Here is a 23,535-nt window from a genome sequence, read left to right as displayed (position 1 = left end):
ATTTTACTGCACAAAGAAACCACCCCCATTTCTTCACCATTGTATTTATTAACTTGAGAAGGGAAGCAAGAACTGTATAGTCCTATATCCTGTAAATCTGGCACAATCGACATATAAAAATGTTATATCGAAGCAGCCTGATCTTGAGAATAAGTAATATTGTCATTTGGTTCGTCTCTGAAATTACTTTAACTCAACATTCATTGCTGTCTGCAGTCATTTAGACTTGTATTATTACAGGGTTGATGTCTTTTGAGTAAAGTCTGTGAGACTTCAGTACCAGACTCACAAACCATTAAATTAAAGGAAAACTGTGTTATAAAAAGTCATTAAGATACTATATTTCCTGAGGTACATAAGGCAAAATTTCCATGGCTTGCGTAGCCATTTTTCACCTCTGCCAAGTGAGAATAAAACGTTACCGTATCAGGCCTTATTTGTGAACTCTTGTTGATACATGATGAGCATTACTGACAAACCTTTGCAATTTAAAAGGGATGATGCATGAGGCTAACGCTAAGAAGGGAGGTAGGATGGTGGGACAGGAGAAGGGCTGTGGCCTGAGAGGATGCTTAAAGAGTGAGTGGGTGGCTCCACCGAGTGCCAGGCTCTGGGGGGGTTTAGGCACCGTGTTCCTGGCAGCATGGCTTGGGTCTCGTGTCTTGGAGTGGACTCTTTAACTGCACTGTGTAATTGCTCAAAGACCGTATGCATGAGTGGGCACAGTTCCTTATCTACGTGAATGTATGGGGTTTAATATTGTTCGTTCTTCCCATTAGCTGCTTTTTAAGATTTTGGTACTCAGTAAGATTGGAAAGAGGTCAGAAGGAAGAGTCAAGGAAGGCTCCTTAGAAGATGGGTGCAGGGGTATGCGTTTTTACTACAATGAGTAAAGAACTCATTTAAAGCTCACAAGAAAAAAAGAAGCAGCTTTCCCAGTTTAAAAATGACGAAGCTAGGAAGAACATAAAAGATTAGGAAATAAAGCTGGAAGAGTGTAATAAACAGATTAAAAAAGCATAAACTCTCAGTGAACAGAGAATTGCCAAGGAAATAAACAGAAACAATACCATTTTTTTTAAGTGATCTGTCTGAAAACAACAAGTGGCTAGCAGAGAAATATGTTTGTGTGTGGCAGGGGGTAAGTGATGAGGAGAATGGAGAGAGAGAAATGAGAAATTATAATCATCTTCTCTGCAACTCTTGTTGCCTTTAATCTTTAACACCCAGCTTCTCAATAATGTATGAATATCCACAGGATACTTTTAAAATATACCATATTATCTCCCTATTAGAAAACAGATAAAACTGGGATATAAATTATTATTATTATTATTATCAATAATAATAATATAAGGTCCAGATACTACCTTATACAACCTCCCAGCTCATTTTGGTGACCCCCCATCAGACACTGTTGCCATATGTAATGGTACATATTCCTCATCATCTTGTCCTAGTTCAAAAATAAGGCAGAGGAATGTTAATGAAGGGCATGTTTCTGCAATGGAACAATATGTGTCTCCTAATTTAAAAATCTTCTGATGTGAGAACAGGAACATATCTTTGTTTATCTTAATACAAGATAGGTGCAGGGCTTCTGCATATGGTAGAGCACTCAGAGCTGATAGGTCTGACTGGGTAAGTGTCATATAATGATTTCTTTCTAGGCCCAGAGGAAAGAAAGAGCGTCTCGAAACCCTGATGACTGCTCACTTCTTCAGGAAACTCAGTAAGCCCTGCTCTTAATTTAGTTGAACTTCAACGTGATGGTGGCTGTAAAAAACTCAGCTTTGTGCACCAGGGCACAAAAACAAATACCAGTGAGATGCACACTTTGCTTCACAGGTTACATTTGCTTTTCTTCTACTTTTAGAGTACAGTGACTCTAATAGCACAGGTACAGGTCTTGTTTCCCCTCTATTTACTATCTAACGCAATTTCCTGTATATACTGTTACCTTCTCTCCATGTGCACAGTTTCCTTCTGACTCAGAACAACTATTTCAAGCAAGAGAGAAAAAAAATGGGTAATAACTAGAAGTGGTGCTGATAGGTTTCTATGTAGAAGGTGTATGGACAGTCATGCTTTTGCTCTGTGCAGTAAAAGTAGCCCATGCATAGGCTTTTTTGGGGCGGGTTCAACAAGGACTGTAGGATTAGGGTGTGTGCTGTCAGATCTGATTGTTAATCAGTTATGACTGTAATGAGTTAAAGCACAAGAAGCGTGAAATTGTGCAGGGTTCCACCTATTGGTGTGTGTTGCTTCTCCATTGTGGAAAGGTCAGAGAGTTTGGTGAAAGAGTCATAAGCAGTTTTAGTAGAGCTGTTGGCAGAAAGGAAAAGAGTGCAAAAACTACTTTTTTCACCAAAGACATCACCTGTAAGAGAGCAGTTGGCTGGTCATCACCAAAACATCTCTCTCTTCAATTCTCTTCACTGCATTGGAGATTGGCTTCTTCAGTGTGACAAATTCCTGAGCATTACAGTTGCTTTTCCATGTCAGAACTACAACGATAACAATGCCTTGAGGATATCCCAGCTTTCCTTCTCCTCTTCCTCTTGGTACACCTTTTTACCAAGACATTTCACATGAACAAACCATTTGGCCTTGCTCTCCTACCCCTCTAGCTTGACATTGGTATTACTATGGCTGAAGCATCATTGAGCCCCTGTTGAATGCTGCTGAAGCTACAGCTGGAATTAGGTCTTTGACAATTTTTTAGTGGCCCTTACTGAATGTTAGGGAAACTGGAAGAGTGAAGTTCTACAACTTTAGAAGAGCTCCTTTAGTATGTGTTACGTCTTTGTCCTTATGAAATAGCTATTAGAGCTGATATGTCTGTTGAACTGAACTGTCTGGTGATTAGACATCTCTGCTGTAGTGGTGCCCCCAAATGCACACAAGGAGCTTCATTTCTTCTAGCAAATTACAGGAAAGCCAGCTTTCAATGATCATCAATTACACTAGCCTCTTTGAAGTGTAATTATATGACATTTCTGATTCAGTATCAGATAGATGTAGTACAGATCACAGATGAAGAAAGAGTACCCATAAAAAGTGCTTAATACAGCATGGTGGTAGTAGGAGATGTTAAATTTTCACCTCTCAGGCTATTGTTTGAGGCTCTATTACAGCTATTTGTTACCCCTGAAGATTAGGATTGCCTTTCTTGTCTGCAGTCCCATGTGTGTTCATTGATTTGAATGATGACCTGATTAACAGACTTATAACCCTATTGACTTCGGTCCTCCCTCATCAGAACTTTCTGCATCCACTTTCTAGAAGGGTCAGAATGTGGCTTCTTACTTGACACAGCAAGTAACTTTTTTTTCTTCTTTTTTTTTTTTTTTTTCCTGGTATCACTCCATCTGACACAGTCAGCTAGTTCCACTCCTAAACTAATTAAACTGTAGCCATTCTCATACCTGTGCTTGCTCTGGAAAGCCAGCAGTCTTCTCTGTCACTCGTCCATTTTTCTGTTGTAAGAAGTGTCCTTTGTCATGGCCCTTCTCTCATGTTGCATACTTGCAAGGCACATAATAATATTTCTATTCTAGTTTATGTTTCTGGATCTAGTGACTGGCAGCTGTCCGTGGAGGCTCCTACCAAGTTAGTCATGCAGATTGCATCTGAGATGACTAATCTAAAGAGAGACAAATCCGATGTCAAGAAAATGGTGAATGTGCTTGAAGTGATTTAGTGGACTGTTCGAAATCAGTTGTTGTCCCAAGTCCCAGGAGAATGGTGTCCAAACAATAAAGCCCAGCAGAAGATGATATGTGTGGTGATAAATGTAACTCAGGCTATGGGAGTCTAAAACTGTCCATGGAAGAAAGTTACTTTGCTCGTGTGAGCCCTGAAGCAGTCAGTGGAGCTGTCTAAAAAAGCGGTTGGCTCTTACGGAGGGAAGTTATTTTCTGTGCTGCTTTGAAGAGGTGCAACCAGGGCTCGTTTTCATGACAGCAGTAAGACTCCTTGCTTGGGTGCTGATGATGGAAAGGTTGAACTGGGCAGTGGTGGCATTCCTAGTACTGCTAGGCGGAGTTTCTCTGATCCAGTCCTGTGGTGCCTTCTCTACCATGGTAGAGAAGTAAGAGATTTTAGGCCCACAGCAGGAAATCTCCTTTTTTCACTGAGATTATGGTATCATTACACAATTATTCTCTGTCACTTCAACACAGTGTAGTCCAAGAGAAGATTTTGGATTGCTCTTACAAGAGCGAACAGGCAGCAAATGCAGAGGAAGCAACCCAAACAAAAAGTATTTCTGTTTAGGCAGTTCCCAAACAGTCATTGCATAATTACGTAGATTACTGGCCTTGGTTAGTTTTCCTTTTCTTACAGGAAGATAAAATGTCTATTCATGCTATGAGGAACCCCCTCGTAACTCATGTTAGCTTAGAAAGGCTTTGAATGCCCTTCTGGCTGCCTTTATGTTCTCTGTCCTGTCCCTTTCCCATGTTACGACCCAGTCATTAGTTTCCTTATACCGGCATCTTAGACCAGCCTTTTCCTTTGCTCTTTGCATATTTCCTGTGACAGTACATTGTACAAAACCTCAGCAAACCTCCATCTGCAAGGAAGTGGCCACAGGAGCTACTGAATGCTGCATGTGATGGGTTTCCCACATTTGCAGGTCTCTGGGCTGACCTATCAAGAGACAAGAACTGCAGTAAGATGGAGAGTTTTGTGCAAATACCCGAGCTGGGATTACTGTAGATATGCAGTGCTCATTATATATTATAGTAAACAGATGTGGTTTAATTTATTTCACAGAGAATAACAAAGAGAGAGCCATAATAGTCCTTCAGATTTTCAAAGCAATTTGCCTCGCATTCATTCTTCTGTATTCTTTTTTTTTTTTTTTTCGTTAGTACTAAATTTTAATTCAGACCAACTAGATAACCTCTGTTTTGTGTTCATTTTCTCAGCATTTTCTATGTACCCAATTGTTCAGAAATAAAGTATTTATGCTTTTGGAGCGGTTACAAACTTTGACACAGTGTCAAAAGTTGATTACCATGTTTCTCCCTTAACATGCCTTAAAACATGGAAAACAACAGCCTTCATCTGTCCAATTTGTCTGCACTCTACATTCAAAATAGCATCTAAGGTACCGACTTTTTCATTCAAGTTTGAGGAGACGGTACTTAAAAAAAACACACGTGTTTGGATATTAGAGTAAATAATTGAGACAGGAGCTGAGTTGCTCAGTGATCAGATAGCATAAAATCTGGATTTACCAAAGCAGTTTTTAGAATGGGAAGAGAAGTGATATTTACCATTCCCCTAATTGCAGTCTTTTAGTGTTTCTCCACATTCACTCGCAACACAGCATGCTGCTGTTTGTTGCTGAGGGAAGCCTAATGACAAACTGGCTCTTTAATATCAAATTCTTTCCTTATGACACCCTGTTGAAATCAGTATAGTAGCAACAGGGGCAAGTATGGCTCAGTAGGATAGCGAAGGAAAATTGCTGTTACCAAGAAGATGTCTGGTAATACAGAATTCTTAACTCTGGAAAAGTGTGTCTCTTCCTCTCTTGTTCAGTTAAAAATTGTTCTCCTTCTCATTTGTGATACTTCAGTTAAATGTTACACATGTTAACATTCATTTGTCTTCCCATTTGTTCACCCCAAGCAGGCTCGCTGTTTAGTACGTTTGGTGGCATTCTTTTTCGTGTTGCAGCTTGAGTTCTTGCTGGGCTATTGTGAGCGAGGCATTTTCCAGCTCAGAAGAGGATACCACTCCCTTAGTCTCTCGCTCAGTAGCTGTTACATCTCACTGCTGTTAGGAGAAAAAGGTTCCAGAACCTTGAACCTAAGGCCAGACCTCCTTAGTTTAGTTTTGGTTTTTGACAACTAGATATTTACCTACCTTGATATAGTGTAATGATGCCAGAAAAACTTTTCACTGTCTATACAAGGTGGCGGTTGTTTTTATCCACTAAATGTTAAGCATAATTGACTTTATGTGAGAAAAAGTCTTGTGTACACATATCCGGTGTGTGATAGCTCATCTATCCACCCTGAAATTAGATTGCTGTTCAGATTGTTTTCAATGAAGACAAAATGTAGAGCAATTTTCCTGTTTGGGATTGGGCAATTTTTGAAAACACAAGATAAATTTTATTTTAACACTTGGAATACCTGAACGTAATTTGGCTTCTTATCACATTTAAAGTTTACTTCATGTGATTTTTCTCATGTAAATGGTTAAAAGCGGATGCTATTGTTTTAATGGATATATGATTCTTTGTTGAAATGATGTGCAGGCAGTCATTGCTGTTACTCGACATGTGTTTGCAGTGTACAGTAAAGATGAGGATCGGCATTAACCCAGTTGAGAAGAGGGGGCTCTGGTGGCAGCGAGCTCAGATCATACAGAAGGATGCAACTGGCATTGTGCCTTGCCCATTGCAGTCACAACAGGTTCTGCAAAGCACTTTCCCCTCCTCATTTAGGAAGGAGTTATTACTGTTGTGGTCTCTGAGAAGGTCAGAGAGAAGGAGCAAGGTCAGTAACAGAGGAGAGGGAAGAGACAGGAAATCGGAATAAGAAAAAATATTGAGGCAGTGAAGTCAGCTGTAGGGCACAGGTTGGCCAGGATGAGCAGACAGGCTGCAGCTGGGGGCAGACGGCAGTTCTTGTCTTGACTTTGTTCAGTGAACAGTCCTGCTGCCCCAGTCTTTGTAACCTGCACAGAGGAAATAGTTTAACATCAGTAACTCCAGGGGCTTTTGCAAAGCGGTTCATCTGAAGAGGCAACACACTGTGCCAGGGCTGCAGAGCCAGATCCAAGGTTGGCTAGGAAGTGTTACAAACTGCACATTTAAAGCAGATAATGTAATATTTGCTTGATTTACCCTAGCTCTGAGGGCTTTCCTCATCAGGCATGACATTACTGCCCCTGAGCTGGTTGCTGCAGGTGCTGTGGGTGGCTCTGCTCCGAGGGGAGAGAGGTGGCAGGTGGGCACCCCATCCCCACAGGCTGTCCAGGAAGGTGCTGGGTTCACAGCTAGCTGGAGCGAGGCTTTGCAGGATTAGCACTTGGGTGAGACCTACGGCAACACAGCCTGGTGCTCTGAGTAACCATAAGGGTGGGGTTTTATTCTCTTTGTCAACTCCTCTTCTATAAAGTGAGAAGATGAGAGAGATTTTTACAAAGGTAATGCGAAAGACCACAGTGCAAGCAAACTTTTTTTTTTTTTCAGATGTTGTGACATCATTGTAAGAAAATAATGTGTTCTCACAGTTGTTTTTTTTTTTTTTTTTTTTTTTTTAATTAAAACAACAACAACAACAACCACCACCAACGAAATAGCAAGTCACAGCAATTGGCAGATCCCCATGTTAGTATTTGGTGACGCCAGCGCTAGCTGCAGCAGATGGAGAGATGCAAACATTCTGTAAAAACTTGGACAAACTGAGTTTCCTGAGCTTGAGAAAACAGTGCTGTAAAATACTTCTTTCTCCTCAAGTGTAAGCTTTCTTAATGAATAACACTTTCTGAGAGAAGGAAGTTGGGATGTGACAGTGCTTTTGGGACCAAGCCAGCCTTCTCTCCAGCAAGCTGGTCTTTCTGTTGACAGTGGCTATTTATGAAGCATATGCCAGGAACATTGCAAAGACAGCAGCAGAAGTCAGTTTGCTTATAAGTAGAGGGAAGAGGTATGTTTGCTTATTCTCTTGCTTTTGCATTGCAAAATCTTAAAGACATGGAATCTGAAGTTGGATAAGCTTTAGGAATTACAAACCTGAGGATGTAACTGGATGAAAGGCACTTGGGTTGTCAAGAAATTGCTGCCGTTTGTGTTTGGCCAGCTTAATACCATTGACATTTGCTGAATTTAGGGGTGTCACAGAGGTCTCGCTGTACCAGCAAATGCCAGGGATGTAACCACAGACCTCTGGTGCCTCAAACTGATACCACTTGAGGGCAAAATGAATGTTTATGAATTACAATATAGACAGACTGAGAAATTGTCTTTAAATTACTTGCTCTTCAGATGCTTTTCCAGTTCAGTCCTGACTTACTGGGATCACAGATAGGATGTAAGACAGCAACTATGATCAGGGTGTCACAGAGGGCAGAATGAGAAGGTTATTGTTACTTTACCAAATGTGCCAAAAATACACAGGCTTTGTGCTCAGTTCTGTCTGGAAACTCCTTTTGCAAAGCTTTTATCGTGACTTTGCTTGCTCTGTAGACCCCCCAAGGAGCTGTCCTTGGGGTCTTCTAATCCTAGGGTTTAACAAAAGGAACAAGAAGCAGAAGGTGTTCAGTTCCTACTGAGTTGGAAATCTGTCAGATTTTAGTCACAGGAATAACTAACTGTAGATGGATAATGGCACTAATGAAAGGATATTAGCAACCTCTGTAATATATGCCTATAACACCAGGCTGGTTGTCTCTTTCCCCATCTAGTTCCCTGGTTCATCTTTATTAGGAACACATGGAAGTGGAAAGATAGAGTAAAAAATGAGGGGAAATCAAATGGAGATGAAAAATTATTACCTTTTCAGTAATGTCCTAGTAGAAGAGTTGGAAGCCCTTAAAACTATCAGTCGTAAGGTTTTTCTCCCATATCCAATGCTGTTGATTTCCCTTTGTCTGGAAAGAGTTGTTTTAAAATGCAGCAAAAGTTGTCTCTGCCTTTCCTCTGTATCTTATTTCATGACCCAGCAGGATTCCAACTCCATGAGGAAAATGAAATTCCTCATGCTGGTTAACCAGCCCGCAGCCAGAGGATATGTTAAGGATGCACAGCCTTGTCTCCTCATTGTGTTGTCTTTCAGAGAGCAGCTGTGCTGCGTATATACTTAAACATATGTACTTACATGTAATCATGATATTATTTGCTAAAGCTAAGTTTGTAGTTGGAAAACAGGCTCAATAAAAGAAATGTTTACCTCATTAATATTTAAGGAGATTATCGCATAATCTCAGATCACCTAGGTTGGAAGAAACCTCCAAGATCACCTAGCCCAACCTCTGACTACCAAGTCCTCCACTAAACCAGATCACTAAGCTCTACATCTAAATGTCTTTTCAAGACCTCCAGGGATGGTGACTCAGCCACTTCCCTGGGCAGCCCATTCCAACACCTAACAACCCTTTCTTTAAAGCAGTTTTTTCCTAATAATTAACCAATCCAATATCACCACGACTCTTTGGGCCTGGCTACCCAGCCAGTTTTTATCCCAGCGAAGCATACGCAAGTCCAAGCCATGAGCAGCCAGTTTCTTCAGGAGAATGCTGTGGGAAACGGTATCAAAAGCCTCACTGAAGTCAAGGTAGACTGCATCCACAGCCTTTCCCTCATCCACTAAGTGTGTCACTTTGTCATAGAAGGAAATCAGGTTCGTCAAGCAGGACCTGCCTTTCATAAACCCATGCTGACTGGGCCTGATCGCCTGCTTGCCCTGCAAATGCCGTGTGATGGCAACCAAGTCATAGCTTGCCTGCTGCACGATGGCTTTCAGTGCTTCTTGTTTGTTGCCCATGCTGCATGCATTAGTGTAGATGCACTTCAGTTGGTCCATTGCCTTCTCCCCCAGCCCTGACATTGGTCCCCATGGCTCACTTCTAACGAGCCTTATTTCATCCCTGTTCCCCTTCTTACCTAGTTTAAAGCCCTCTCAATGAGCCCTGCCAGCTCCTGGGCTAGTATCTGTTTTCCACTTAGAGATAGGTGGGACACATCTGCAGCCATCAGGCCGGGTGCTGAGTAAAGCGCCGTGTGGTCAAAAAAAAAAAAACAAAATTCCTGTGTTGGCACCAGCCTCTGAGCCATGTGTTTATCAGGTGGGCTTTCTGTGACCTCTCTGTACCCCTCCCTGCCACTGTAGGGATGGAGGAAACCACCACCTGTACTCCTGCTCTATCTACCAGTCATCCTAGTCCCCTAAAGTCCCATTTGATAGCCTTCAGGCAATTCAGGAAGCAATTTCATCGCTGCCAGCCTGGACTATCAATAACAGTAATCAGAGGGGTGAACCAGGTTAGGAAGCTTTCTGGCAATGTCCCTGACCCAGGCCCCAGGGAGGCAGCAGACTTCCCTATGGGTAGGGTCAGGCCAACAAACAGGGCCCTCTGTTCCCCCGAGAAGGGAGTCACCCACAACGATCACCCTTCTTTCTTTCTTAGTGGAGGCAGTCTTGAGGCGTGGAGTCAACTTCCTCGTCCTCGGCAACCTCCTGGGTGGACTTTCAACCCCATCCTCACCCACCAGTCTCTCAAGCTCCAAGGCCTCAAACCTGTTGTGTATAAGGGGACCTGGGAAGGTGAGGCCGGTAGGGAGGGGGGTTCCCTGTGACACCGAGCAGGGACCTGTTTCCATTCCTCCTCGTCTCCTAGGTCTCCTCCCTCTGCCTGACAGCAACAGGGCAGAGGGTCCACCACTGTTAGGGGCATCTCACCCCGGTGCCTTTCCTTCAGGCCTTGCAGGGAGTTGCTCCACCAGTCCCCTGCTCCGCTACACAATGCGTCTAACCTGGAGCCGATTGCCTTGTTGCTGCCTATGCAAAGTAGTTATCGCTTTCTGCTATAGAAGCATCGATTTAATGGTTCTTGTTGTAAACTAAGCTGTGATCCCATATGTGTTTCAGTTCCCACAGACACCAGTGCCAGCTGGGGAAGCTCATGTGCCCCTGTCCCCCAGCGCCACTCCTAAAGGTGCACCAGGACAGCTGTTTGCAGGGCGACTGGAGAAACCAAGCACAGAACCAGGAAGAATCCCTCCTTTTTAAGGTTAGTTTTAACAGAGCCTGCTGATGGCTAGCACTGTTGCTGGAAGAATTTGTGGTTCCACTGGGATGGAATATGGAGTGAGAACCATACTCCTTCTGATTCTCCCTACTTGTCTCGGTGGGATTATCATGACTGAACATGGTTCTGTGTAGCAAAGAAGATTAAAAAAATGATGCATTTTAATGAAACCTGCATATATAAATAACACATATGTTTGTATGTGTGCTGTACATGAGATCTCTTCGTGTATATGTACATGATATCTCTTCAGTAACTTTGAAAAGGTTAATCCCATCTTTGCTGGAGGAAATAGAAGGTTAGGCATGACCTGTCATGAGCAGCTGTATGTGAATCAGGCTGCTTTGGAGGAGCAGCGAAGGACTGACAGGTAATCATTACAGACTTCTGCTGAACACTGGCCAAGGTGGGGAGGAAACTTGACTACAGCTTGACTGGATCTTGAAAGGAAAAAAGGTTGTAGTTGAGCTGGCTTGATATGTCACAGCAGAACAGGTGAAGCCACAGCCCTGGGACACCATCAGTGAGTTATGCTGCACCTATTTCTGGCTGCTTTGGGCCTTTTTCTCCTCTTCTAACTGAATGTTTTAGCTGAATGGGTGCCAGTGATGAGTGCTCTGGGAGCTCTATAGACGTCTGTATTGGGACCCGTTGTTTAATGTCTTTACCAGAGCCCTGGAGGAGGTGAGGGAGTTCGCTCCCATCACATTTCTGAAGGACAACAAATCCAGAGTGGGAACTGGGGTTTGACTTTTGTCCTTTGAGGTTCTCACGACCTGACTGGAAAACACCCTGAGCAGCCTGGTCTGGCTGAAGGTTGGACCAGAAACTTCCTCAGGTCCTTTCCAACCTGAAATATCCTAAGAGCCTGTGTCTGCAGGTGCAGTGCTCCTGCCTTTTTAAAATGTCTGTTTGGTACCACTACATAATTCCATGTCTTCCTGTGGCTTGGTGCTCTTGTAAGACACTGAAATGCGTCAAGGTGACCTGTTGTGCTGAAGTCGAGAGTTAAGTTGTAAAGCAGCAGTACTGAAATGCTTTACTTGTCTAACATGGAAGCCAAAGCACAGCATTCAGCAAGGTATGCTCCCCAGGAGACTGGCTGGAGCTGGAATATCCTTTCTTGGTCCTTGACAAGTAGGTTTTGCAGTCTCTGCTGAAGCTGGCATGGCTAAAATTGTGATGCTTATTTTGTCCAGGGTTGTGTTTCCACAGTCATGAGCTTTTCTTAGTGAAGTTTTTGCCTCCATCCCTCTGGGGTCTGTAGTGGTGTTTCTGATGCACACAGTATTCCCAAACGCTGGAGCATGGTACAAGAATGTGAAGAGGTTTAGAGAAATTTTTTGCAGCCTTGCTCTTGAGGGTTTCACACACGGGGTCTGAGAAAAGGCAGGAGGGAGGCAGCAGGAGGAGTGAGAAGCAGGCTCAGCACACCAACCCGAGAACTGGGAAACTGCCGAGTGTGAAGCCTGTGATGGTCTGTGATTCTGTTCTTTAGTTTGATAGTGTCTTTGGCCTTTTTTAAATGAGTTTTTCTAATTAAGGTCCTGTCTTAGGCTATTTAAATCTATCTTGCGGTCTCTGCCATTCTTGTTTTTGTTCAACATCTTTGATGTTTTCTGGTATTAATAACTGAATGGTGACGGTGCTGTATGGTGGTAACTGAGATAAAACAGTATCAAGGTCTCAGTTGCTAGTTTCTTTTTAAAATACTTTGTGAACAAACATTTCTCAAAGCCAGAGAAGAGCTGCACTGTGTCAGTTTTGAACAGTAAACAAACCCCCCTTTGTCTCAGAACTTCAGCTTAGTTGAATCCCTGATGTTTGTCAGGTTTTTATTTTATTGTTCTCAATGGGTTCTTCCTAAGACATAGGAATTGCAAACTGGACAAGGCAACAGAGTTGCTGTAAGATATCTCAAGTGGTCACTGATAGCAGAGAAATACTGGGAAAAATCTCTCATGCATGTTTCTGGAAACAAACATCTATTTGGAGGCTGCTTACTTCTGCTCTGAAATAAAGGATGAATTATTAGACAAACAAAAATAATAATAAAAAAGGAAAGCTTGTGGATAGTTGTGGTTAGTTGACGTTAATCATTGTGCCTGTAGAAATGTGATGAAGGGAAGGAAAAAGAAGGTAAGTATAATTTTGTGTTACTTGGGGAAAAAGATCAACATACCTCAGTGTATACCAACAATATTAAAAAATAAGCTGCTCATATAATTCAGAATCCTTAGGGAAAATAGAGAGCAGGAAAACATTTCATGGCTTGGGCAAGTTGGTTTTCAGTTTTGTCTTGAGTACTTTGAGCCCATATATATGAACTTAAAAATTCTCTTTGTTTTGTTCTTGGAGAATTTGCATTGAATGCACTCCTTAGCCATGTCAGTCCTTACCTGTTTGCTTGGCTTTTGGTGCATGCAAACAGGTTGCTCCCTGTGGCTGCATAGACTTTTATATCACCTGGAGGACTCACTCTCTTCACGGGCTCTTTGGCACTGTCCTGTGCTGTGCCAGGTCTGCATGGCCCTCAGGGTGAGAGGATGGGGCACGTGCTTGTGCAAACAAAGCGCCTTGTCTGTAGAGAGCTTTAGGTTGCAGCTTGGGAGAGCTGTGAAGTGCATTGGTGTTGTGCGTTCATGCATAGATGAAATAGTCAGGATTAGGCTATTACAGAACACTCCTGCTTTATTTACTTAATATTTAGCTGTAATGAACAATTCTCTGATTCTTCTCTTGTTGAGCACTACACCTGTCTCATGCTAATAATAGTAGCTGATTTTAAAATGTTGCAAGTTCACAAGCAATTAGGGCAAAGACATGTCAGTAATGTGACTTTTTCATTGTCACAAATCACCCGAGAGAAAGGGAAGTGTTGGACACATGTTTTTTGGTTGCTGTTCTTGTTCAGTGAACTCTTGGGCAGACAACAAATCATGGCACATCTGTCATTTCACAGCTATTTGGTGAGGTATTAAGCACTAAGCATGTTTTGTGAGATATTAAGCACTACACAGGTCTGCTTGGCTTCTGTACCAAGTCAGGCACACACTTCAAAACATTTATACAGTAGTTGGTTTAATTCTCTGAGATATCTGTTGCTCCTTTAATAATGCAGCTTTACGTTTATTACACTGGATAGCGGACCTGCTTCTGTATGCAGAATCTTTTGCTGTTTTTTCTGTCGGCAGGCCAACTTATCTGGTGCTAGTACATCACCAACCACCTGCTGTGGGCTATGTATCTGTTTTCTTAATTGCAATGAAATCATTTATGCCAACTAATGCCACATTACAACAGCATAATTTAATTTGGAGCTGTTCATTATAGTTCTATTACCCTTCAGCTTTGGCACCCTCCCAGAAAAGGACCCATGTGTAGCAGGTTAGACGGTTTCCTGAAATGATAAAAATGCACCCCACACAGCTTGCTGCCAGGTCTTTTGTGCTGCAGAATTCTGGCGTAATTACATTTATTGGGTTCTGCTTGTGTCATGCTAAAAAATAATAACAGTAATGGCGTTTTTTTCATAGAATTACAAGTCTAGATTGCAATCTTTTCGTATTCTCACTTAATCATGTTATACTATGAAAAATAAAGATTTTTATGATGCATTACAAATGTGGCTTGCTTTTAAACAGTGGAGCTTTTAACTTGAAACCTGTATGGAATTATCCACTAGGTTAATAGGTGCCAAGGCTAGAAGAAATTCAGGGTGCCTCACAATTACTCCCTAATGAGAACAGTAATGAAAGCTGAACTTGTGAGCAGTTGGCTTTTTGAATTTACTTTTACTTTGCGTTTAATGTACATGGTTTAAGGCATTTACTCCATTATTACTTAAGGTGTTAACATGCAGAATGTAGTTTATGAACCATTCCACTGTTTCTCTAAAAGTATTTATGGTATTTTTTTAACAATTAATCAAAAGCAGACATTGTAAAAATGAAAATCAGATTTATTGCCAAGATCATAAATGTCAAGTATACTGTTATGCAGGCTTTGTATTACTTCAGTTGCAACTTTAAAGAACATTTTAAGTGATTGGAAAAAGGAAGTTTATTAAAAGCTCAGCAGGTCTTCTTTGCACTCTACCATTATTAATGTAAATCATTGCATCACATGATAGAGGAGCAGGCAACATGGTAGGAACAGTTTTTAATCAGGTCTTCTCTGCAAATACCAATATCTTCAGGAGGAACTAAAGCCACAAACCACCCTGTTTCCTCTGACAACCAAATGCTCTGACATTTTAGAAGAAGGAAAGGATACAGCAAAACACCCAGGGCAGGTAACTGCTGAACTTGTCTTGGAATATATCCTCATATTTTTGAGCAGCAACTGGGCAGTGAACAAACGAGTTCAATGAAAAGAGTTCATTAAAGAGTTCGAAGTAAGGTAAGGAAGAAAGAAGAAATATTTAGATCAAAGGCAAAGCTACTTCAAATGTTTCAGTTGTATATTACTGTGTTTTCAAAATACGGTAGTCCATGAGACATAAACATGATTTTAACCTCATTTCTAGCACGGAAAACTGCTGACCATTTGCACTGAAACATTAAACGCAGGTAGGTGTTTTGTTGTTTTTTTTTTTTTAAATCTGGGTAGCCTTATCACTGAGAGGTGATTGCTGACACTGTGAAGTGTTTTCTAGCTGTCAGTACAGGGAAATTAATGTTAGAGTAAGAAGGACACATACAAACAATAGAAAATATTCAGAGCACTCTTACCATTGGATAAGACTGTTAGGAAAAGTTGCACACGGGTTAAGGAAGTGAAATGGTTTGTGTTACAGAAAAATGTTTGACAAGTGACATGGTTTATGGTACTTTCATTTCAAGTCCTAGTGTACAAGTGATGTCTGGCTTATGCATGCCTGTGGACTCTTCCTGCTCCCAGGAGCTCCAAGGCCTGCCCAAAGCTGGGTGGGACTGAGCAGGTGTCCCCTCAGCCCAGAGCCCTCTCACAAACACACAGAGCACTGCCCACAAACCAACACTGCCTGGGACTCACATAAAACCAGACCTGTGGAACAGATCCATTCCTGGGACACCAGCTGGTTGATGTGGTAACGGGCAAATTCTCAAGTCAGCATTTGACTTTAATTCGAGTGATGCTCAGAGAGTTGACAGCAGAGATAGGTAGAACTGGAAGAAAATGGACATGGTTGTCTAAGGTACTCAGCAATATTTGTAATCTGTGGATAAGCAGCAATCAGCAAAACTCACAAAAAGTGGTAAGTGCTCTAAATGTCATAATGAGCTCAGTCATTGAAATCTGAATGCCATTTATGTTGCCCTTTGATAATAATCTGTGATTGCCACTCAAGAAGGCAATCGTGTTCAGTGCAGCAAAAAAAAAATTACATATGTAACCCAGGCTTTCCACTGCAGTCTGAACTGCTGTAAAGTATCCTAAAAGGATCTTTGACTGCATTTGTGTTTAGATGGCTTGCATCCATGTCACATATTTTCTAAAAAAGGGAATCTTAACAGAATTTATTCAGGGAAAATGTGTGTAGAGTAGAGGTATTCTTTGGAGAACTCTAGAGATAATGTTTCTACCACACAAAATGCATGTTATGATGCTGGCACCATCTGGTCTCTTAGTTAATCTTATTCATATATTTTGAAGATTTTGCTAATCCCGATTTGTCATACTAAATACCTCATTTTTGGTGTTGATTTTTTAAAATTATTTTTTATTTACTGGTTGCTGACTGATGAGGTGTTTATCTTTTGTTTCTGCCTCTAGATGGGACATTTTAAAAATATTTTCTGAGATGCAAAATTTATTGAAAGGGTGTAATGCAGTGAGATCTCCTCGGCTGCTTTTCTTCCCTGTGTATAAATGCCAACCTAATCACAGAAATAAGATGAAACTGTGTTCAAAATTGATGGGCAGATAAAAACATGACATGGTTGACAAAGAGGAGAAAAGTGCATACTTTCTTCTTCAAAATAAAATAAGAGACTGAGTGTAGGTGAATCCAGTACATGTCCCAGTGTTGACATTAAGTATTCCACTGAGTAAGCAGCACAGTAAGTTGATCCATGCTACTTTATGTGGTGGTAATGATAACTAATTTGTAATTAAGTTTAACATTTGAGGGACTTGACAGAGCAAGTCCTCTACAGAGGAATGCAGAACCAAATTACTGCACTGGTTACTCAACAGATACAGGGAGGACATGATACTTCTGTTCAAGCTGCAGAACTACCCAAGTCCCCCTCAATAAATCACTAGGGATTTTTTCCTGCCCTGAACTTAAACAATGCTCAGTGTATGCAGACAATTTGCTCAAGTGGTTCTTCTCTAGCAGGTTCTTTGTTTCTTGAACCATGCTGCAGCGGGGTCTTGGGAAGAACTCTCCATCCACTCTTGGCTCCATCTATGCTGCAAGAGCACCACTACATTGACAAAGAATCTTCTCAGCAGCAGAATTTGCCTGCCTGAGTGTTTCAACATTGTGCATCCAATTCTTAAAGCCATTGTGTTAAATATACTCATAGAAACATAAAAACCACCATACAATACAGACCAACAAGCCATTTTGCCCTGTAACCTGCCTCTCACAGTAGCCATGATTCAACAAGCCCAGGAAACCTGAATTACTTTCCTAACTGCTAAGTACTTTTCGCTCAGGGGATCTCCTCTGGGGTCTTCTAACCAATTGTGAAATGTGTTCATCACACAATGAATCCTTGAAAGATTCCTTGAAGGAATCCTTGAAGTCAGTAATAAGAGTCAGATTTCATCTCTCCTAGTATAACAGTTTACCAGGAGCTTTGGAAGTCATCCAGTACCACTCTATCTCCTGTCTCGTTGCTTCTGTCTTTCTTCCCAGCGACTGCTTCATCAGGTAGTTGGAATTCTGTCTCTAGAGAAGTTGTCTTGGATTTTAGACTTTCTGCTCTTAGTTATCCAAGAAGAAAACTTCCCAAGATATGTAAAGTTTGGTGAGATGATTTGTCAGCCTTGCATTGTTTGGGAGTCTTCAGTACTGCTACTACTAGTATTTTAGACCTTCATTACATTTTATTTTTTTGGTACTGTGTAAGGCTATGCTAAAAGTTACAGAAGGAAGATGTAGTGAACAAGAAGAAGATGCTAAAGCAGCAGAAGAAAAAGATTTGTAAGGTTAAATTTATCTCCATAGAAAAAGAACTTGTACTGGGTGTGTGATTTTTCCCATTATTGGTCTTTACTTCTTTGAGAGGTAAGCAAAGGCATCTGGAAGTCCAGGGGTCAGAAGGAAACTCTTCTGTGCTGAATCTGGGAGTTCCTTTTGCTTGATTACAGTAAGCATTTCTATGTTAGTCACTGGCAGGTCAGATCCTCTACATAGCCTTCTGTGCCATGGTTCAGCATAAGGATATAAGGAAGTATCAGTAGATGGATAAATTTCAGAGAATGCTGAAATACTCACAAAGGGAAGGTCAGAGAAAGGTGATTCTGAATTGTTGAGGTGAGAGTGATAGAGTTTATCTACTGGAATGAATGCAGACTCTGTTCAGCAGTCCAACACTGTAGCAGTGCAGTGCTGTAGTCAGCTGATCAGCCTCACACACCTGATGTGTCAGGAAAAATGTGAAAAAAGATTTGGAGAGCATAGAAACAACATGAACTCCAGAAGAGTAACACATGTATATTGTTTGCATCTAAACATGAGGACATACCAGTCCTCATTCAAATGATTTCAAAACGGTTGCTCCTGTCTTTGAAGTAGCACATTTGCTTACCGTGTTTGGCAGTTGTTCATTCCTGGCTTACCTGGGTTTAGAGTTATCTATTTATTTTTAATCCCAGATCTCTGCATGAAAATCAGTCACTACACCACATATACAGCAAAGAGAAAATTTGTGTGTGAATAGGATGCCAGTCTCAAAGACAGAAATCTCTTCCCAGGCCACAAGACTCCTGTGTGGAGCAAGCCTTATGCCAACCTTTCTGGATTTTGCGAGGAACCTTAGGAAAACTCTGTATAGAGGTTTATAAAAGTGTGCATCAGATCAGATGACCATAAACCACCCTACATCAGAACAGCTTTCCAGCATCCATTTGCTGTGGTGACTCTTACATATGATATATGCATTGTCTAGACATTGAGACATTGCTCAACAAGTGAGGTAAAAGTAGAAAATACAACATGGGTACTAAATCTGACCAATTGCCAATGAACTCTGTGAACTTTTCATCCAGATTACTGCAGCAAACCCCCAAAAAGACTGAAAAAAAAAATCCATTTGTTACTGACAGAGAAGTAAGAAACCATAGAAAGTGAACTTGTGAGCATGTTTGTCCAGAGATCTGAAAGATGCAGGATTTATAGGAAGAGATACTGATTATCTTTTATTAGACCAGCTGATTATATCTGGAAAAAGTAGATGAGCTTTGGGTCACACTGTCTCCTCACTGAAACAAATAGCAGCAAACTTCAAGCCAAGTGTGACTGAGACAAATATGATAGGAAAAATAGCTAGTTCCTGCAAAACAAGCAGATAACGGTTGAAGAAGTGATGAGTTGTCTCTGTAATTATTATATGTGGAATAGTAGGGAGTTATGAGGGGTTACAGAATGAAGTCTGTAATATTATAAAGCTCAGTATTGATTTTGTGATTTATTATTATTATTATTTTTAAATGCAGCTGTAATTCCTAGGCTTCTGAAGGTGTTTCATCGGTCTGTTTCAAAGATGAGGTCTGAGGGAGCAGAGTTAGGGACTCTGAAAACCTTCTGCAGCTGGTATGGAGGAGCTGTGTCTTCAGACAACAGGGATTCCCTCCGGCTCTGCCTGGTTGTTTATTGTCACCTGTATGCTTTCTGGGAAATGAGGTAGGAAAAGCTGGCAAGAAAATGTGCTGAGATGAAGACATTTGAAATTTATAGGTAGCAAAACAGAGCCTGTGTGCCTCTGAGATGAGGCAGTAACACCTGCAGAGGCGAGCAGGAGCAATGCCTGTCATGCAAATTATCCAAATCATCAGTAAAATACATACTGATACCCATATTTGTGGATTAAAATCTGTGTTCTTTTGGAATAGTTCTGGGTGTCTGCACTCAAGCAAAGTCAGTCTGTTGAGTCGTGTTCTTTTTTTAGGCAACCTTAATTGGATTTTTGAATAGTTTGTCTTTTTAAAGGAAAAACCTCTGAAACAACTTGTGAAAAGGAAGAATCCCCATATGAGAGAAATAGCCTTGAGCCTACTTGTTAGGGGCAAGTGCCACAAGAACCACTTCCTTGGGATGTGTGATATTGAAGGGGACGGAGCAGGAACTCAAATATTTGTCTTTCATGTGCCAAACAAACATACTATCCATGTAGTCAAAAATAGTTACTAACTTAATTAGTTGAGAGAAAACATTCTGTGAAGACAGGTAGCATTTCTCCCACAGGACAGGGTTACTAAAGGAAGAAAAATACTTTTTGTTCAGGTAAAGAAAACAATATATTTGCTTTTTTCTTCAGTACTAGTGTGGCAGGTATTATAATGTAGCGTAAATCTGGCTTTGCCAGCCACAGCGCTTCCAGGAAGGGGGTTGGTAGCAGGCAGCAGTTTGATACTCCAGTGGTGTGTCCTGGCCTCTGACAGTCCAGATAGGCTGCAGAGATGCTATTAGAAGACACGTACTTACTAAAAAGAAAATACTTGTTCAGTATTCGATAGTGTGCTTCAGAGATTACTTTGAGTTGTTTGTATTTCTGTCTGCTGAGCACATGTGTATTTGCAAAAGTCCAAATTCAGAAATTCTGTCTTGTTCCTATTCAAAGTCCAGTGTCCAACTCTGCATGTGTCTGTTTTTACTTTGCTCTCAGCTTTGACATAACAGTTGCCTTTGGAATTGATTATTTTAGGTTAATTTTTGGAAATGTCTTGCAAGCCAGTATATAGAACGTCTGCACAGCTGTTTCTCTCAGCCTTTAAGTACCTTAAAGCAACTTGGTAGAGATTTTGAAGTAGTTTTTAATTGTTGTTGTTGTTGTTTTAATTTTTATTTTTTAGGACAAATATTGCCTTACCTCTTTTTTCACAGCATGCAATACATGGCTATTAAGTTAAGAATTGCATTTTACAATGAACTGCCCAGTATTTTCAGGCATGATTAAAAAAAAAGAAAACAGGTAACCTGATACATCAAGTTGCAGAATACTTCTAAAGCTGAGTTCTCATGGTTATATGAATATTTTAAATACAATAGAATTAATTACTCTCTTTCATAAATGTAGAAGAAATTGGTACACCGAATGGAAACAGCTGTCATATTCTTTCTGGGATAATTAGCAACCAGTATGTTGGTTAGTCATGCGTCCATAGACTGCTATGGGCCAATTTAATTTTCAGTGTGAATATTATTCATTGAAATATTTAATCCAGGTATTTTAAGTATAGTAACTCAAATAGTTTGAAAGTCTTTTCCAACCTTAATGATTCTGTGGTACACTGATGAGAGGCTAGAGCCTGAGCTGGAAAACGTCATGTGGAACGTGTGGAACCAGGTAGAGGAGGCTGCAGCTTGCTAGGGCCTGCATTTTGGGCACCTAACCTTACCCATAGAAGTGGCCTAGAGGAAAGCTGGAGAGGGACTCTCTCGGGGAGTGTAGCCATGGCACCAGGAGTAACGGCTTTGAACAAACGGAGGGGGGATTTAGAGGAGATGTGACGTGAGGAAGAAATTCTTCACTCGGAGCACAAAGCGCACATGGGAACTAGGGCTGAAGATGCACCTGGCTTCTGTTCTTTTCCGTAAAGAATAGAATGAAATTGCCTAAAAACCAGTGTCAAAAATTGACCCAGGGCAAGGGATGGGAGGTGCAGGGCAGTCCCTGTGGCCGAGGGGCAGCCTTTCTCTCTGGCAAGCCAAATGGCGCGGGGGAGCCAGCCCCAGAAAAGGGCCCCTCAGCCCCCCAACCCTCCTCCTTGTCCACGGGAGGGCATCTTCCAGGCCGCTCCCAGCACAGCCGCCTTTGGCCACGCGTGGGCCCCTCCATCACAGAGGCTTGCTGAGGTCACGGTGGCCACCACTGCCCCGCCTTTGCTGCGGGCCCTATAAAACAGGCCCCCTGCAGCTGGCCCACCACTCGCTGAGCATCTCGGCCCTCTGACTGCCGGTGGCGTGGGACCGAGGCGTGGCACTGGACGACCCCCTGGTTCGGCACCCTGGCCTGAGAACATCCCGGCCAGAAGGCATCCCGTTTGGGCAGTCCCGGGCAAGGACTGGCTTAGCCTTCTGCCCAACACGTGGAGCCCATGGAGCTGGATCCCCCAGCTGTGGAGGAGCGGATGGAAGTGGATCCACCTCTGCCGGGATAGGCCTGGGACTCCTGTGGCACGTCTTAGTGCTCTGCCATCCGAGAGCGCCACCAGCATCGCAGGAGTGCCCGGCGAGCCCCCTACTCGTTGCTCAGGCTCCATCGCAAGCGTTAGCTTGGAGCCACCAAACACCATGGACATCCCGCGGGCTTGCCTGCAAGATGTCCCGGCAATAAACAGCTCTTGCTGATTCTCAGGAGTTGTGGGAGTGCTGCTTTCTGGGGGGAATGGGCAAAAGTTGTGCCAGGGGAGGTTTAGGTTGGATGTGAGGAAGAACTTCTTTACCGAAAGGGTTGTTAGGAATGGGCTGCCCAGGGAAGTGGCTGAGTCACCATCCCTGGAGGTCTTGAGAAGACGTTTAGATGTAGAGCTTAGGGATCTGGTTTAGTGGAGGACTTGGTAGTGTTAGGTCAGAGGTTGGGCTAGGTGATCTTGGAGGTTTCTTCCAACCTAGGTGATTCTGTGATTCTGTGAAAGAATCTAGTTTGGGGGATTTCAAAATATACATATTTTCATGGGTAATGCATGAAAGCCTTTGCCTTCAATGAAGAGGTGTTTAGCTCCAAGAGAGGTGGCAGAGCTTTCATAAGCTTTTTTAATTTGCTGTAGATGTTTTTTCATTTAAAGTCTGATAGTTACACAGCCAAAATGACTAAGTCAGGGGATTTATACTTTGATTCCCAGTATGGCAAGGGACATTGAGGCCCTGGAATGTGTCCAGAGAAGGGCTATGACACTGGTGAAGGGAGCTGGCAGGAAAGGAAGTTGGCACACAAGTCCTGTGAGGAGTGGCTGAGGGCACTGGGGATGTTTGGTCTGGGGAAGAGGTGGCTCAGGGGAGACCTCATTGCTCTCTGCAACTATGTGAAAGGGAGGTGTGGGGAGCTGGGGGTTGGCCTTTTCTCACAGATAACTAGTGATAGGACTAGAGGGAATGGCCTCACGTTGCACCGGGGGAGGTTCAGGCTGGAAATGAGGAGACATTTCTTCTCAGAAAGAGTGGTCAGGCATTGGGACGGGTTGCCCAGGGAGGTGGTGGAGTCACTGTTTCTGGGGGTGATGAAGGAAAGGTTGGATGTGGTGCTTAGGGACGTGGTTTAGTGGGTGACATTGGTGGTAGCGGGATGGTTGCAGCAGATGATCTTGGAGGGCTTTTCCAACTTCAGTGATTCTGCGATTTATTCTATGATTCTATGACTGCCATAAAAATTGATCACCAGAGCCTTTTCCAGATACAGCTAGTAAAATACAAAGGGAAGGAAAAAAGGCCAAGCTAAAAATCTTTCTTAATCTTTATCAGTGATCAATAGTTCAACATTTAATTTTTCACTTTGGAATCTTTTCTTCTTTCCATATTAGAATTTAAATTGATTTGCCTTAAAATCAATAAGTCTTTCTTTCTTTCTTTCTTTCTTTCTTTCTTTCTTTCTTTCTTTCTTTCTTTCT

General features: G+C 42.1%; 1 long non-coding RNA gene across 1 annotated transcript in view; it reads left to right on the top strand.

Annotated features, from left to right (window-relative positions):
- LOC118168928 overlaps positions 1 to 23,535 on the top strand; it is a 91,419-nt gene that overhangs the window by 31,170 nt on the left and 36,714 nt on the right. Inside the window, exon 4 of the long non-coding RNA XR_004751861.1 lies at positions 10,614 to 10,755. This is a non-coding gene — a long non-coding RNA (uncharacterized LOC118168928). The remainder of the gene's footprint in view (positions 1 to 10,613; positions 10,756 to 23,535) is intronic.

The sequence above is a fragment of the Oxyura jamaicensis genome, chromosome 6 (genome assembly GCF_011077185.1).
Source record: "Oxyura jamaicensis isolate SHBP4307 breed ruddy duck chromosome 6, BPBGC_Ojam_1.0, whole genome shotgun sequence".
In the NCBI taxonomy this organism is placed as follows: Eukaryota; Metazoa; Chordata; class Aves; order Anseriformes; family Anatidae; genus Oxyura; species Oxyura jamaicensis.
This window is presented reverse-complemented; position numbering and strand designations above follow the sequence as displayed.